The sequence below is a fragment of the Pleurodeles waltl genome, chromosome 5 (genome assembly GCF_031143425.1).
Source record: "Pleurodeles waltl isolate 20211129_DDA chromosome 5, aPleWal1.hap1.20221129, whole genome shotgun sequence".
Lineage (NCBI taxonomy): Eukaryota > Metazoa > Chordata > Amphibia > Caudata > Salamandridae > Pleurodeles > Pleurodeles waltl.
The window spans coordinates 1042177060-1042192347 of NC_090444.1; the positions used below are offsets into that span (position 1 = coordinate 1042177060).

At 44.2% G+C, this 15288-nt stretch overlaps 1 long non-coding RNA gene across 1 annotated transcript in view; it reads left to right on the forward strand.

Annotated features, from left to right (window-relative positions):
• Positions 1 to 15288, forward strand: part of LOC138296273 (uncharacterized) — a 137576-nt gene that overhangs the window by 80598 nt on the left and 41690 nt on the right. The window contains exon 2 of the long non-coding RNA XR_011203802.1: positions 7860 to 7942. This is a non-coding gene — a long non-coding RNA (uncharacterized lncRNA). The remainder of the gene's footprint in view (positions 1 to 7859; positions 7943 to 15288) is intronic.

Sequence of the window (15288 nt, forward strand, 5' to 3'; positions counted from 1 at the left end):
CAGCAACATTAGCTAGTGTAATACTGGTTCTGCATTGCCGTTGTAGGCATCATTGTTGGCTTGTCAAAACAAGGAGAAGGTGCAAGTGCAGAGTGGAGGCTTAGTATTAGTTTCTATATGCCTTACACTCTTTTGGAGCCCAAATGACACATTGCTGCTGCAACCAGGAGTGGGGATGAAGGTGGACCCAATGCTCTTGTGATTCCATTGAGGGATTCTGGATCCTCATCCTTTTAGAAGGAAGAGCACCCCAAAAATGCTGGATGTGATTGTATTTCATGCCATGCACAAATGCTGAATGTTGACTGGTGCAATATGTAGCTCAGAATACATGTGATCAAGTGTTAAAGCATGATAGTGTGTCTAAATACCATTTATGCACAGCAAATATTCTGTGACAAATGGAATCAAAGTATTAAGAGTGCATTCTATACATTCTGAATATTCAGTGTTAGCACAATTGTGTCCGAAATGTGCATACGTATTTAAGTGGCGAGGTTGGTTTTCTTAACCTGCAGCATACTGTGGAGGAAGAGGATGGTGCTAGACCTTCCACTTCTGTTGCAGCTCCCTAGTGCAACTGCACAGATGGAGGACTTGGGTAGAGAGTCTTCTATGCCCAGCAACAGCTGTGGTTGACATCATATGTCGAGATATAGGGGGTCATTACGACCTTGGCGGGCGGCTACTGCCGCCCGCCAGGCGGTAACCGCCGCGCGGTCGCCAATGCGGCCGCCCCCACGCAGCCCCCATTATGACATTCCCGCTGGGCCGGCGGGCGCAAACCAAGTTTGCGCCCGCCGGCCCAGCGGGGATGAGGCCGCAACATAGGAGCCGGCTCCTAATGGAGCCGGGGATGATGCGGCCGTGCGACGGGTGCAGTTGCACCCATCGTGCTTTTCACTGTCTGCTATGCAGACAGTGAAAAGCTGGCCGAGTCCCTGTTAGGGGGCCCCTGCACTGCCCATGCCAGTGGCATGGGCAGTGCAGGGGCCCCAGGACACCCCTTACCGCCAGCCTCTTCCTGGCAGTGCAAACCGCCAGAAACAGGCTGGCGGTAGGGGTGTCATAATCCCCAGTACAGCGCTGCTTGCAGCGCTGCCCTGGCGGATTATCACCGCCGGGGCTAAAATGGCGGGAAACCGCCAGCCCCGGCGGTGCGACCGCGGCGCTTCCGCCGCGGGGGTCGAAATGACCACCATAAACTGCTTAGGTGCTAAAGATGATGATGTGTGGAAAGTATTATCTTCATTATGGTCCTATGTACTGACAGTGATTGTAGGAGGCATTTTGCAAACCCCTCTTTTCAAAATGGCTTTTTCCTCAACCTTAAGTGTTTATTATGTGTCTAGTGTGTTTATTGATCACCACCATATATAAAGATGGTATGTTGTGTTCACTTGGCCTTGAATCCAGTAGGAAGAAGACAGCGCATTTTGAGTTGTCACGTCTCACGTTTGATGAGAAGTCTTCTTTCACTTCACCTATTCAGTGTTGGTGTTCTCGTTGCTGCAATGGCCATAGGGTGTTTTTTCGTATCATGTGACAAGCTGACCCAGGAAAACAATTGGAGAACTGTGGAAGCATGTAAGAGAGGAATGATGTCCAACATAGGGTTTTTCAGTGCAATTATGGAAACCACCATTCTCCTGAAACAATGACTTTGACTAACCTTAAATCTACTGTGGTCTAAGATGGTTGCCTTCCCAGTGATTTTATGATCAGAATTCCCAAACCAATATGGTGTTTCTGCATTATCCTGTGATGTCATTCTTGCTTAGTTCATAGAGAAGGAGTTTTTGGCCAGTAAAGAATGTGCTGTACACATTCCCTCCCCTATTTTTCATCATGTTCATTTCCCTTTTTGAGGCATTTTTGTCCCAGATTCTGCCCTTTGTTTTTAGTAGGAATACTGTACACTGGACACTTTTTTCTGCCCTGAATTCAGGGTGGTTTAGGAACTTCCCTTAGAAACTCTTAAAGCATCCTCTATCTACAAACAAGAAATACCAATATTGCCAAGGACACTTTTTCTTTCTTTTGCAGCAGTTTTTTCTCCTATCTGGGACCCTCTCTGAAAAGACACTTCAAGCCCTTCATGTGCATTTTAAGTGCAGGTTGGCACAGTGGCTCCTGGGAGGAGTCTCTTTTTGCTTGAAAATTCAATCAGAAAACTAGGATGATCTTCACAGTGCCTAATACTTAACAGTGTATACATATCAATGATGTCATTGAACATGCCGTGAATGATGTAATATGTGAGGTCATAATCAGTGCATGGCAGTAGTGCAAGGTATATTTAGCTCACCAAACTAAAACTGCTGAATGTTAGTGTTATTTATAGTTAAAACATAACACTGTCACTGACTTTGTCACCTAACTATAACATCTCCTTAATCTTTCATTTTTTAGCTATAGTTAGGTGCATTCACTTTTAACACAAACATTCCCAATAAAGCATTTGCAATTTTAAACCAAATGCGTTATAGTCTTTCATTAACCCCTTCAGGCCACATAATGCTTCCATAGGGCCAACCACTAGTAGCCCCAGTGCTCCAGCGCTGAAGTGCCTAAAGTTGCAGCTGAGTGCTTGAAATAAACTGAATACCTCTCTGAGGAAATTGCCGTAAGACCCCATGAGATTCAGGATTGATTTTTAAAATAAACCTTTTTGGGGGCATTTGCACTCCTTACAGCCCCACACATTTATTATTGTTTATTGGTGGTGCCCTCCCCCTTGGGGTACCAAAAGAAAGGCGCTTAGGAAATACAGCCCTCGCAGGGCATTATGGGGCACGCCAGGCCCAAGGAGTCAGTAGTTTACAAGTGGCATGCTCTGCTTTATTCCTTCTCTGTGGACTGTTGTGGATAGTTCCTCTTTTTAAAATCTCTTGTGGGTACCCAGGACCCACAAAGAGCACACTTGAGCACTTAATGGTTTGTAAGAGGCTTTCGGGGGAGGAGTCCCAAGGTCCTAGCTGCCTTAGCCAGCTCCCTGCTCGTGTGCAGCCCTCTTGGGGGAGCTGGCATTTTCTCCTTTTGCTCCTGCAAGGTGGGAGCAAGTAATTCTTCAGCTCTGGGCTTCCACTTCTGCATCGTTGTCCTGTGGGGATGGGGTCCCTTGGACATGCTTGCATTGGGCCACAGAGGATGGGGTCCCGGGGGCTGAAGTTTGGCACGTGGAAGGGATCCAACACACTCCTCCTCCTGAGAATAATGGAATAAATAAACAGGTGCCTAACCCCAGACAATGGCCGTCCTGGGAGAACTTTGAAAAATCACAGTGACCCACATTTTTCTAAAAAAAATTTCGCCAGTCTTGCAGCTCTACAGCAGATCTACAAGGGCAACGCTTTGTCCTGCAGGAGTACTGTGGGACCCACGACATGCAAAAAATAAAAAACATTTGTCCCCTGAATGAGTCTCTCCCCAGCAACACAGGATTTGGGGTCAGAGTGTCCTTACCCTTCCTCCTTATATATTTTTTACTCTTACTTTGCAGGACATAGAGCCCAAGTCTCAAGTCCTAAATTTGCTGCCCAACATCTCCATTGGTGTTGATGGCAGCCAATCAGATCTTATCTTTTGATCTACAGGCTCCTCCGGAACCCTGTGGTGCTAGTTATTTATGACTTTTGAACCATTTCTCCAAAGCTACTGACCAGATTTACACCTAATCACAAAGCAGCATGCTTTCTGGACAAAAATCTAGCCCTCTGTCTGCAAATCCGTTAATCTATATTATCTAAAATCCTCTGTGAAGTTACATGGAGAAACGAGTTTTTGGACCCTCCTTTTTCTTAGCCCCACATAAAGGATGACTTTCAAGAAAGGAGCTGAGGTGGCAAATTTTTTTGTAGGGTAAAGCTTTGCGTAGATTTGTCAAATGACACCAAATATATCAGCAAAACATTAAGGCCATCATTACGACTTAGGCGGTCTTTTTAAAAGACCGCCAAAGCTGTGGGTGCGAACATACGGCCAGTGCTGGTGGTATGTTTGGCGCCCTATTATGACATTTCCGCTGGGCCAGCGGACGGAAACAGCGTTTCTGCCCGCTCGCCCAGCGGAAAAGTCACCACAACGTTGAAGCCGGCTCGTAATCGAGCCTGCTGCAATGTTGAGGTGCGTTGGGTGCAGCAGCACCTTTTGCGCATTCCACAGCCCGTAATTCGGGCGCAGTGGAATGCGCGATGGGACTGTGCATGGGGGCTCCTGCAGTGCCTATGCCAAGTGCATGGACATTGCAGGGGCCCCCAGGAGCCCCCTGAGTCTCCCATACTGCCAACCTTTCCATGTCGGTGTTTACCGCCATGAACAAGCTGGCAGATGAGGACTCGTAATCCCCAGGGCAGCACTCCGTCACGGGTCCGCCACGGTCATAAAGTGGCGGTAATTACCGCCAGCCTGTCGGCGGTACTACTGCCATATTATCGCCACCCGCCGGGATCATAATGACCCCTTAAATGTTCTTTCTATGTAAAGTCTGACATAACTATAACTACACAGTATATATATTTGTATTTTTCACTGATTTAGGTATGCATTGGAATCAGACAGGTTGTAATCATTAATGCTATGTTTGGCTCAAAGGAGATGAACACTAGGCTTCTAAAAGCAATAGGCTTAACTTTTAAGGCAAAAGGCACCTAGAAAAATTGCCATTGAAAAATATCAGTTAGATAGAGTTAGTGGATGATCGAAACCTAGTCATGATTTCAGGCCAAGCGCAATGGAGTGGAGGTTGACGGTCAAATCACTTCTGACTCACGAGTGTCGTGATTGTAGAATCACCTCTGACTCAAGAGTTTCATACTCATAAAAAAAACAAGAGCAAAGGCAAACATTTGATCAAATGTCTTACCACAGTCAAATACCAATCCATAACTGTCGAATTTTAGTGGTTTGTTGTATGTGAGCCAGACCCGTAACTCAATTTATAACTTGTGTTTTTTCTACATATAATGTGCAGTTACTGGAGTAAGACAGTTTCCTCATTTTTGCTCTGGACAGCAGGAGATGCATAATAGACTTATACAAGAGAGAAGCCGATTTTTAGTCCAAGTAAAGCACCAATGAAAAATATTAGTTCGCAGCTGACCAAAAATTAGGTGTGATCTCAGACCAACAGTGACGGAGCAGAGGTCGCATTTATCAAGCAGGTCGCCCTGTTAACTTTTTTGATACTCAGTGTCTTGTAGTGGGCCACTGTTTAAGGCTGCAACTGGCAACGGTTCTTTGAAGTCAGTTACATCATATTCAAATGCCAACTGACGTCACTGATATTGACACTAGATGATCAGAGTGGTTCAAAGCTGGATTTCAGAGCCCCTAGGGTTGATTCATCCCTGAGACAGATTTGCCACCTCACCCAGTGCAAGATTTTACCTTTGGACTGAATTACTTTATTGGCTCTTATGTTTTGCCACTGAGGCAAGGCTGACAGACTTTTGCTGGGCATTACTCCAGAAGGCCAGAATCCTTTACCGGGAGGTCCCACTCAACCTGTTTTTTCGCACATCAAAAAGCTTTAAATGAGACAGACTTGGTTTTCTAGCCTTTCTAGGGTACGACCTACGTATCTTAGCCTTACCACTGTGTCCTGGTCATCTAGAGGTGAAAAAAATACTAAGTCCCACTTTTCTTCAATTGCTGCAAAGGCTCCTTCTGGCCACACCTGAAGCTCAAGGATCCCCAAGGCAGATGTCTAGATCCTAGGTCTTTCTCCAGCCAAGGTTCCCATAGGATCCACTCCTCTGAGGTGGAGTCAGGAGATATTTTGCTTTTTGTGCTTTGTGGAGGTTAATCACTTAGGGGGTTATTACAACTTTGGAGGAGGTGTTAATCCGTCCCAAAAGTGACGGTAAAGTGACGGATATACCACCAGCCGAATTACGAGTTCCATAGGATATAATGGACTCATAATACGGCTGGTGGTATATCCGTCACTTTACTGTCACTTTTGGGACGGATTAACACCTCCTCCAAAGTTGTAATAACCCCCTTAATCTTTAAAGAGTCGTTCCAGTCCCTTGTTGAAAGCAGGGTTATTAAGCCTTTGAGTCCTTTTCTTACAACAGGGCCTTCTTGTCTTGCTTTGGTTGTTGTCCCAAACCCTGTCTACTTTATCACCCTGTGCTCACCTCCTGTTGCAGAACTTCCTCTTCTCTTTACTGTAAAAGCTTACCGAAGCCCTACATTGGAAATATCTAACCCTTCTTTAATCTGGAAGAGCTGTGGTCAAAGCCTGGCTCTACTTCTTGCTGGATTGGAGCCAAAATGTTTGTGAGGGCCCTGAGAAATTAATGGGAGCAGGTCCTGCCAACCTCTTTTGGCATCTCCAAGTCAAACGATGAGGTGTTAAAGCTGTCTTGTGATCTGACAACTGTTCCTGTTCCCTTCTCAGATGGCTAATCTCTGTTAAAATGCTAGATGTTGCAATACCTCTGCCTACTTGGGCTTAGAGGCCGTGTCTTTGTGAGCATGGTTGTTCACTCTCAGTCATCTATGTGTACTTAACGTCTCAAGTAGTGTTCACTGACAAACTGGTTCTAAATAGTCTTGGCTAAGGCTGTAAAAAGTACAGTTGTATAAAGTTACTTGTCCACTAAAATGATCAACAATCTATTTTCATATGTATGCTTGATTTTTTAAACTATGTGGAAAATAACCTTTCATTCAGGTTTCTAGCTCTTCCCTGTCAAAAAAGCAGAACGTTTTTAATTACTCCTAGGCTTGTTCCTGGAACAGTTAGCCTTACCTAAAGAGGGAAAACAGCCTTTGGTAATTTATTCACCGTGAAGGTACACACATATAGTGTACCAGCTTTTTTATTTATCAAGTACCCAGCCCTATGGGCTTACAATGCACAGTATTAAGATAAACATGAGTTTTCCTACATGACAAAGACACGTACCACTTCAAAGTGTCACTGCAGTGCTTTTGAACTGCAATCATTTGAGAAAACAAGGGTCCGCCTAGCAGCCATAGATTTTTGTCATATAAGTGGATGGTATAAATATGCACTGCAGCCCACATATGACATTTAACTACCACACCATTGGTGCAATTTCTGCACCAACTTACACTGACTTTACAAGAAAGTCAAATACACAAATTGGGGGAAAACAATTTCACTGTACCTTTTTTAGAGGAAGAACACACACTGGTACCGACTGGCAATGTCACAGCTCTAATACCAGCTAAAGTAGGGTCCTAAAAAAAGTGAACAATTCCTTGATGACCATGGAGAAAAGGCAGTTTTCCTAGATAGGCAGATTTCCTATATTCCAAATTCACCCTACATCCAGATGTCCCAGTCCTCTCCCATCAGCTCTTCTTCACTGGCCACCAGCTACTGTGGAACTCGACAGGCAGTTCCATAGAGACCGGACATCCTTGGACATGCTTGTGACAGGAGAACAGGTTGTGAGAGTGGGGTGGCATGGGCTCATTAAACAGAACACATTGGGTGAAACACAGTGCTGGAAATTGCCATTGAAGCTCATGTAAAAGTGAGCCCAAAGCATCTGAGACCATCTACTTACAGTAATTTTAGGACAAGTGCATTTAGCAAGTAAAAACGGGGAGTGGTTTTCACTCTGTAATTGAAGACATTCTAGGAAGGTGATGGACAGGTGGTCACCCCAGCCTCACAAAACAAAAAAATGTCTCACCCTCCACCCATAGCCCTCATGTACTAATGGACACTCTGTAACCCATTGTGGAGGCAGCACTCCTTATTTCACGAATGATGGCTACAGTCAGCAGTGGTTAATGATTGTTGACTTATGAATATGCCACTTACAGCAACCAGTGATTGCCGAAGACTTACCTTTTGCCTCGCTCTCTATTTATAGATTGTGTAACGTCTCCCAGACTTAACTGAAAAGTAAGAAAAGGCAAGGAAGCAAACAGAGATGAGGAAAAACATGAAAATGAGGTAACTGAAGAAAGTTAAAAATGAACATGAAAAGAGAGAGAGTGTGAGAATTAATGGGGAAGAAGTGCTAAAAGAAAAGTGAGTGAGAAAAAGCATGAACGAGGAATCAAAGTTATTACATTTTCTAAATCACATTTGCAGGTTAGAAACTTTCATGATCCATGTGTTGCAAGAAATATATTAATTAAAACTGATAAAATTTCATTTTTGTTTGTTTCATCAATGTAAACAGTCACAGCAACCCAAAACAGTAAAAAGGAAGGGCATCGATGTGGTCACTACACATGTTTTAACATACTACACTTGTGTTTACATACAAAGCTTCCCCAGTTAACAACTTTCTTTCATAGCAGTATCTAACGCTTTACCAGCTAAATGTTACCTCTTTTATTCAGGTCACACAGGCTTGCAATTTCATCACTTTCTTTTGCTGTTGTGCTGCCATGAAGTCTAATTTATTTACACTGGGTGGGAATATTTATTAGAGGTTCTCCGGGAGATTAACTCCACACCAGAAATCTAAACATAGAACTACTGGCCTGAATACACAAAAGGGAGGGTTTTTTCAAATCGGTGGTGGATAGAAAGATAACAGGCAGGGTTGCCTCCTATCCCCTGTATTCCTTTATGTCACAAGGGAGCATTGGGCTGTTATATTTAGTTTTGAGAGGTGGCTGACCAGTAAAGGGGAACACCCCTTAATATTTTTGCATGCGGATGAAGTTCTAGTTTATGTAACGAGCCCAGCAGCAAATGTCCCTCACGAGTCACAGGCTGTTGAGAACTTCTGATTACTCTCTGGCGAAAGTCTAGATGCAGAATTAGAAGAGATGGACCTGTCCCCATTGCTTTGAGCCTTGACTCTTCCAGGTGAGAGAGAAAGAGAGACAGAGACAGAGAGAAAGAGAATGTGTGTATGTGTGTGTGGGTGTGTGTATAGATGTGTGTGTCTGTATATGTGTGTGTCTGTATATGTGTGGGTGTGTGCATACGTGTACACATACTCCCTCAAACCTGAAGGAGTCTGGACGCTTAGTAATAATATATATATATATATATATATATATATATATATATATATATATATTTTTTTTTTTTTTTAAATATATTTTCCCTAAAAAATCAAAGGTAACAAGGATGTTATTGTTGGGTTTACATTTTACACACACAAAACCATAGAAATTCAGCAATTATAGTTATAGTTATCTCAAGCAATTATAAATCGCGCCATACAGGACTTATAAGGTGCGCACCGACATGCACAGTGTTCTCATCAATACTTTTACATCAAATGTTGCCAAGATGTTATCAATGATGCCATATAAGATGTTATGAGTATTGCAATATGAGGGTAATTAGCAGTGCTGGCAAGGGTGTGACTTTCTATGGTTTTGTGTGTGTAAAATGTGAACCTTTGTTTTTTTAGCAAATTTCTAATGTTTTTTAAATTTTATTTCCTAACCATAATGTTCCTGTAACCTTTGGTTTTCTCATTGCATTTCTATGTTTTTTTTACTGCAAAGTAACATTCAGTTACCACCGCTGCACACAGCTGAAGTTGCTGCAGGCTCTGCAGTCAGCCCCCCCGCAAGCCCACATGCAGCCAAACCCATGCCGTGCACAGCTTGTCAACATGGCTGGGGGCACGCAGCCCCTCCCACACCAGTTTCAGCCTGGGGGACCCCATCCACATTGACTTGCCACCTTTTTAAAGGGGAGCACGCTGCCCCTGTAACCCGGGCCAATATTGGCCCCAGAGATGCCATCCCCCATGGCCTGCCCAGCATTTAAAGGGGGGAAGGGGCACACAGACCCCCCTCTCTGGGCCAGCATTGGCCCTGGGGACCCCACCCCTGGGGCCTCACCTTAAATTGTTGGGTGCCCTGGCCCCATCCAGGGAGTTGATTTTCTCATTGTTGGAGGCAGCCCCAATATAGGTCCTGGGACGAGGGAAGGGTACTGGTAGTTGGTGGGCGGGGCTCGACTGGGCTAGGCAGGAAATAATGGGTGCCATGCAGAAGCGATAATGATGAAAAAATCTAGGTGAAAGCAGTGAAAATGGGGAAAAAGCTTGGAGAAGGCACACAAAAAATGGGGGGACAAAGCAAGAAGAAAGGAGTGAGAATGGGGAAAAGCAAGAAAAAGGCACACAAAAAACAGTGGGAAAAGCAAGGCGAAAGCAGGGAAAACGAGGGAAAAGCATAGAGAAGGCACACATAAAATGGTGGGAAAGCAAGGAGAAAGGAGTGAGGATGGACAAAAAGCAAGGAGAAATCACACAAAAAATGGGGGAATAGTAAGGAGAAAGCAGTGAGAACAAGGGAAAAGCAAGGGGAAGGCACTCAAAAAACAGCAGAACAAGCAAGGAGAAAGCTATGAGAATGAGGGAAAACAAGGAAAAAGCACCCAAAAAGCAGGTGGAAAAAGCGAGGAGAAAGCGAGGGAAAAGCAAGGAGAAGGCACAGAAAAAATGGTGGAAAAAGCAAAGAGAAAGCAGTGAGAATGTGGGAAAAGCAAGTCAAAAGCACACAAAAATGGGGTAAAAAGTGTGAGCGTGTCTGACCTTATTTGATCTTTTATAATTTAATTTATAAGGTGACGCGTTAGAGGTTCGATGGACCTTTCGACTACACTTAGAGTGATTCCACTAGAAGCTTCACATCTAAACATCAAGCCTTTCAACATAGTCAATAAACAAACCTTTCATTTGGAATCAGTAATCTTCAGATACCATGACCCATTTGGCCTTGAATAACTACACCTCTAAGTAAAAGTTAGAAAGTTTTGTATTAACTTCAAAAGTATCCCTTTCCCTAGTTTGCCCAGCCAATTTCCCATAGAAGCAAAACCTTTTCCAACCATTTCCCAATCTCCTGCTTCTTTCAACTCTTTCAAATCAGCGCTATCCTTAGACAAATGGTTAATAAGGCTTCTAATTTCTTTTCTATTCTTAGGTATATATGTGCACCAATGTTGCAAGTTCAGCATTTTACAAACCCCGCCCTCCTTTGCTAAAAGGATGTCTAATACAAGGTGATTTTGAAGAGTCAAAGATCTTACCACAGCCATTTCTGTATCCATTAGGATTATGGCTCCTGAAAAATTAGTCAGCATGTTATCCACAATAGTAGACAAATTTTGAACTTTCAAAGAATTCAGATTAACTCCCACTGAAGGAATTATTTCTCTAAAAATGTCTCCAACTATGCCAGAATATGATTCTTGCTTTTGTCTATCATGATGTAATTCAGTCATTTTAGGTACCTTATTCAGGTTCTCAAGTTGATACATTTTTGGGAAAACTATCCCCATGTAACGTGCTATACCATCCTCTTCTAAGGCAGTATTTTGCATTTGGTCCACAGATGTACTTAACTCCTGGAATTGCTGGGCCTTGTCCATTTAACATGAACGTCCATTTACTCTGAAACAAAAACACATCTGCATTCACTTGTTCCAACAAACAATGTGTCAGTTTTAGATTTAGGCCTATATAACCATCACTTGCATCTAAAGCTAATTTTCCTTGCGTCTTTATTTCACTAGATGCATGATCATTTCTAAATGTCCTTTTCCCTATGCCCTTTTCTAACCTCTCCTTTAATGCATTTCGTCTGTCATCAGTCTGATCTAAGAAACTCTTCTCTATAGGTGTAAGCAAGCATGTGCGGTTGTTTCTGTGAGCGTAAGCTGTCCCAAATGTCAACGTAGGTTCAAAGAATCCTCTCTCTACCTCTGTATTATTTTCCTCAGCTATTCTACTCAGGTACTTAATTATAGGAACAAACAAAAACACTACGTCTTGGTTTGAATAGAAGTACTGAATGTACTCCTGGTTATAGAATCTTGTTAATTAACGACTACATCTTATTGCTTAAGTAAGGCATAAACTATAGTAAGTAATTTCTTCCTCCACTGATGAAGGAATCTGCATACAGACATAACATTCTGTCGCATTCATTACCTCAATATACTCATGCAATAAGCAATAGAAAACATTCAAAGAAAGTTCTCCTTGGGAGCTGTCTCCATGCAAATACTTCTCATCTATTCTAAACCTGTCTAATTCTGTGAGTGTAGTAGTTGTCTCTGAAGCTGAGATATGGTTGGCTCCAATCTTGTCAAGAAGAGTCATACTCACAATCAACACCAAACACAATATCATGCATACAGTCATCAAACCAGTGCCTATGTATTTACAGCACCTATTGTTCCTAACCTGTTGGCTATGGTTACTCATGATATGTAAAAAATCAGAAAGTAGAAGGAAAATGTATTACTCTGCAGCAAAACAAAACGCAAATCTTCAATCTTCTTTAGCAGTTATTTACAGCTTGCAGTCTTTCTTCCAGGACCTTGTAAAAAATCGGTAGCCTGTCAAAATCGGCAATAGGTCAAAATCGGTTTAGCAGCTTGTCAAATCAGGTTATTTCAAAAAGTCTATTCCTGTTACTTTCAGTTGTTCCTTTTGCACTTTACTTAATTTCATAGTTTCACAAAGTTCAGTTCATTTATCTCACTTAACTTACCAAAGTATTGACCTGGAATTTTACGATCAAAACAAAAAGACAAAAATTCACTCTGCCATTCACTTGTCTCTGCATACGCCCATTCAGGACCTGAGTACCTTCTGTTTGCAATTCTTTTTCTTTTCAATCTTTGATCTCCATTTAACTCTCGATCACTCAAGTCTTCTCTTCTTGTTATGTCTATTTCTTCTTCAGTTGTTGTCACTGTAATTGCTTCTTTCCTCTAGGCTTGTGATTTCGGCCACTTATCTCCTTTCAGTGGACCCTTTGTTAATACTCTTTTTAGTGCTGGCCTTGTACCTTCTCTTTGTTCTTTAAGATTTTCTCTCGATGTACCTGTGACTGGTTCAGGCGGAGTCAGATTGTTTTGACTTTGATCTGCCTCAATTCCTTCCACGTCGGGGTCTGTAGTTTGCTCTGTTTGTCTTTCAAGACCGTCTGCTTCTGGGAGAACCCTCCTCTGACTAGACTCTCCTGCTTCCTCAGTTGAGGTTGGTTCACTGTCACTCCCCTGTATGTCTTCCACTTCGTCTCTCACAGGAGTGTTTAAACTGTTTTCGGTTTGCTCAGATTTAGTCTCTGAGTCTCCTGTTCCCTTCTCTGTCTCTGCGGTTAGTCCGGAAGTTGATGGTACTCTCAACAACTGTAGGAAGTTGGCTCTGTATGTGCTATTTCAAAGTAAGGAATAGCATGCACAGAGTCCAAGGGTTCCCCTTAGAGGTAAAATAGTGGTAGAAATAGATAATACTAATGCTCTATTTTGTGGTAGTGTGGTCGAGCAGTAAGCTTATCCAAGGAGTAGTGTTAAGCACTTGTTGCACATACACAAGACAATAAATGAGGTACACACACTCAGAGACAAATCCAGCCAATAGGTTTTTATATAGAAAAATATCTTTTCTTAGTTTATTTTAAGAACCACAGGTTCAAATTCTACATGTAATATCTCATTCGAAAGGTATTGCAGGTAAGTACTTTAGGAACTTCAAATCATCAAAATTGCATGTATACTTTTCAAGTTATTGACAAATAGCTGTTTTAAAAGTGGACACTTAGTGCAATTTTCACAGTTCCTGGGGGAGGTAAGTATTTGTTAGGTTAACCAGGTAAGTAAGACACTTACAGGGCTTAGTTCTTGGTCCAAGGTAGCCCACCGTTGGGGGTTCAGAGCAACCCCAAAGTCACCACACCAGCAGCTCAGGGCCGGTCAGGTGCAGAGTTCCAAGTGGTGCCCAAAACACATAGGCTAGAATGGAGAGAAGGGGGTGCCCCGGTTCCGGTCTGCTTGCAGGTAAGTACCCGCGTCTTCGGAGGGCAGACCAGGGGGGTTTTGTAGGGCACCGGGGGGGACACACGTCCACACAGAAATTTCACCCTCAGCAGCGCGGGGGCGGCCGGGTGCAGTGTAGAAGCAAGCGTCGGGTTTTCAATGTTAGTCTATGAGAGACCTCGGGATCTCTTCAGCGCTGCAGGCAGGCAAGGGGGGGATTCCTCGGGGAAACCTCCACTTGGGTAAGGGAGAGGGACTCCTGGGGGTCACTTCTCCGGTGAAAGTCCGGTCCTTCGGGTCCTGGGGGCTGCGGATGCAGGGTCTCTCCCAGGCGTCGGGACTTTAGGTTCAAGGAGTCGCGGTCAGGGGAAGCCTCGGGATTCCCTCTGCAGGCGGCGCTGTGGGGGCTCAGGGGGGACAGGTTTTGGTACTCACAGTATCAGAGTAGTCCTGGGGTCCCTCCTGAGGTGTTGGATCGCCACCAGCCGAGTCGGGGTCGCCGGGTGCAGTGTTGCAAGTCTCACGCTTCTTGCGGGGAGCTTGCAGGGTTCTTTAAAGCTGCTGGAAACAAAGTTGCAGCTTTTCTTGGAGCAGGTCCGCTGTCCTCGGGAGTTTCTTGTCTTTTCGAAGCAGGGGCAGTCCTCAGAGGATGTCGAGGTCGCTGGTCCCTTTGGAAGGCGTCGCTGGAGCAGGATCTTTGGAAGGCAGGAGACAGGCCGGTGAGTTTCTGGAGCCAAGGCAGTTGTCGTCTTCTGGTCTTCCGCTGCAGGGGTTTTCAGCTGGGCAGTCCTTCTTCTTGTAGTTGCAGGAATCTAATTTTCTAGGGTTCAGGGTAGCCCTTAAATACTAAATTTAAGGGCGTGTTTAGGTCTGGGGGGTTAGTAGCCAATGGCTACTAGCCCTGAGGGTGGGTACACCCTCTTTGTGCCTCCTCCCAAGGGGAGGGGGTCACAATCCTAACCCTATTGGGGGAATCCTCCATCTGCAAGATGGAGGATTTCTAAAAGTTAGAGTCACTTCAGCTCAGGACACCTTAGGGGCTGTCCTGACTGGCCAGTGACTCCTCCTTGTTTTTCTCATTATTTTCTCCGGCCTTGCCGCCAAAAGTGGGGCCTGGCCGGAGGGGGCGGGCAACTCCACTAGCTGGAGTGTCCTGCTGGGTTGGCACAAAGGAGGTGAGCCTTTGAGGCTCACCGCCAGGTGTGACAATTCCTGCCTGGGGGAGGTGTTAGCATCTCCACCCAGTGCAGGCTTTGTTACTGGCCTCAGAGTGACAAAGGCACTCTCCCCATGGGGCCAGCAACATGTCTCGGTTTGTGGCAGGCTGCTAAAACTAGTCAGCCTACACAGATAGTCGGTTAAGTTTCAGGGGGCACCTCTAAGGTGCCCTCTGTGGTGTATTTTACAATAAAATGTACACTGGCATCAGTGTGCATTTATTGTGCTGAGAAGTTTGATACCAAACTTCCCAGTTTTCAGTGTAGCCATTATGGTGCTGTGGAGTTCGTGTTTGACAGGCTCCCAGACCATATACTCTTCTGGCTACC